General features: G+C 54.7%; 1 pseudogene; it reads left to right on the top strand.

Moving 5' to 3' along the window:
* Positions 1-211: 211 nt before the first annotated feature.
* LOC143407864 (sperm motility kinase X pseudogene) lies at positions 212-1498 on the top strand (annotated as a pseudogene).
* Positions 1499-2606: the final 1108 nt, after the last annotated feature.

The following is a 2606-nucleotide window of genomic DNA, read 5'->3' as shown; positions in this document are numbered from 1 at the left end:
GCTCTTGGTGGTGACCTGTCAGACTTCCAGTTAGCACGTTTGGTGGTTGGTGGTTGGTGTTTATGGTTGGTATTTGCTGTTGATTCTTTGATTTGGAATTTGTTTGTTTGTTTGTTTTGTGTGTTGCCTTTTGTTTGTTGGTTTTGTTGTTTTGCTTGAGTTTGTTATGTTTCTTTTCAGCTAGTGTCCTTAATTGGTGTTCCAGCTTAGGATGCAGAGAGAGAGTAATGAGAGTAGTGTAGTGGCTCAGGGGCCCAGCTCCTGCTATGAGTCAGCCCTCACGAACCATTATCGCATCCTGAGGACCATTGGGAAGGGGAGCTTTGGGCAGGTGGTAGTAGCCCGCCATCTCCTGAGCGGGACAGAGGTGGCAGTGAAGGTGGTGCCCAAGACAGTGGAGAACAAGGCCGTGCTGTGTGAAAGGGATTGGTTGATGGCCCTGGAACACCGAAACATGATCCAGCTCTTCCAGGTCATCGAGACTGTCCGCAATCTGTACCTGGTCATGGAGCATGCAGGTGGGGGACAGCTACGGCGTCGCATCCCAAAGGCTGGTGGCATACCAGAGGAGAAGGTCCGCAGAGTGTTCAGGGACATGGTGCGAGTCGTGCATTACTGCCACGAGAAGGGTGTCGTGCACCTGGACCTGAAGCCTGAGAACTTCGTGGTGGATGCCAGGGGCCACATAAAGCTCATCGACTTTGGCTTGAGCACCAGCTTCACACCTGGGCAGAAGCTGCATGACTTCAGAGGCACTCTCCAGTACTGTGCCCCTGAAATCATCCAGGACAAGGGATTCGAGGGTCCCCCTGCCGATGTCTGGAGCCTGGGTGTCACTCTCTACTTCATGCTGACAGGGACGAGGCCATTCAGGGCGAGCAACACTAATGAGCTGCAGAAGCAGATTTTACAAGGAAGCTATGACCTTCCCCCGCACGTGTCCAAGGGAGCATGCAGCCTCATCCAGCAAATCCTGGAGGTGGATCCCAAGCAGAGGCCCACCCTGGAGCAGGTAATGGGGCACCCATGGCTGAGGCAGGGCGGGGACTCGTCTCCCAGGCGACGTCCCAGCAAGCCACTCCCCAAGCGGCCCGACCCAGCCATCATGACCATCATGGTTGACATGGGTTATGACCCCTATACTGCCTGGCTCTCCCTGGCAAAACGCCAATTCGATGAGGCCATGGGTACCTACCTTATCCTCCAGCACCAGAGAAGCCAGGGGGCTGACTGCACGCTCTGGATCAAGCCTGTGCGTCGGGTGGTTGGGCCTTGCCCAGGCCCCGTGATGGATCCTCCCAGTGTCCGCCCCAACAAATGCCTCAGTGAGCCTGCGCTTGCCTTGCCCTGTGAGCAGCAGCAGCCTGGAGAGGCCAAGAGGGCAGGGCAGAAGGGTGCCGCCCATGCCAGTGTTCCCGCCATTCCTCTGTGCTTCCTCAACGCAAAGACACCCCCTCCCAGCCTAGCCTCCCAGCAGGATCCTGGGCACCAGTGGTAGATGTACCTCAGGCCCAACCCTACTAGGTAGGTTGCACAAGGGGGCAGTTCGGCCTCCCAGGGTACCTCCCCAGGGCAGCCTGATGAGAGAAGCAGGGGCTGGAGGGGGTTCACTAGGATGGCCACCTGCCTTCAGAAACTGTGCTGCTGTGTGCCCTGCTTCCATGGACCCGCCTTACAACCTAGAAGAGGGGCTCCAGTGATCCGAGGCCACAGGACCCCTATGTTCCACAAGAGAGTGGCCCCAGTGAACATGCCCTTGTGAGACAGGACAATGAACAGCCAGAAAACCCCGAGCTCTGAGCATCCCCTCAGCATGGCCCTGGCTTAGGTCACAAAGCAGACCCCAGTGTCTTCCAAGGTCAGGCGTGCCAACTGGCTCAGGCTTCTCTGTGTGTCTTCCAGCCAGGAGCTTATCTGGATCCACCAGGACTCTCCTCTGCCCCCACCTGCCAGAGACATCAGAGACTCTTTCTCTTCCCATATTTCCCCCTGCCTTGCTCTTCTCTGCCGTTGCAAAGATGGTTCTGAATAAATCTGTTTTATCAAATTGCATGAAATCCTCTATGTTCTAAAGCTTAAAACCTTAGTCTGTTGTTATAGGCTTGTGGTAGCATAATGCATGTTGGTGGGAGCATGTGGTAGAGGAATTCCTTGTACTTCACTGCTGAGAGCCATAGCCAAGTCCGTATGGTTCCTGGCATTTTGCCAACAGTATTGGTTGACAGGCAAGGCATTACTATCCGCCTCGGCACTACTTTGGAGTTCTCGTGGGGATTCCTGGAGAGTTCCCATTGGTTGGGGAAATGCAGGAGAAGGGATTTCCGGAGGGGATATTTCCAGTTGCTGGTTCCTGGAGGAACCGCGTGGTGTTCCGCAGATTTTCCGGGAGCGTGTGTGGAGTGTGCTGGTAGAGTTCAGAAATAAAGTTTGTTCCTGCTTCAGTGGCTCGTGATTTGTGCCCAGCCAGACTGTGGCACTTCACGGCAGCACAGAGTGAGGTGAAGGACCATAATCCTAATATCTTCTTCAAAGGCACACTCTTCCTTCCTTCCATTAGGTCCCACCTCTTAATGTTTCTTCAATCTCCAAAGGTGCCACAGGTTGGT

This window comes from Callospermophilus lateralis, chromosome 10, assembly GCF_048772815.1.
Source record: "Callospermophilus lateralis isolate mCalLat2 chromosome 10, mCalLat2.hap1, whole genome shotgun sequence".
NCBI lineage: Eukaryota > Metazoa > Chordata > Mammalia > Rodentia > Sciuridae > Callospermophilus > Callospermophilus lateralis.
The sequence above is the reverse complement of the archived record's forward strand: the minus strand, read 5'-3'. Positions and strand labels throughout refer to the sequence as shown.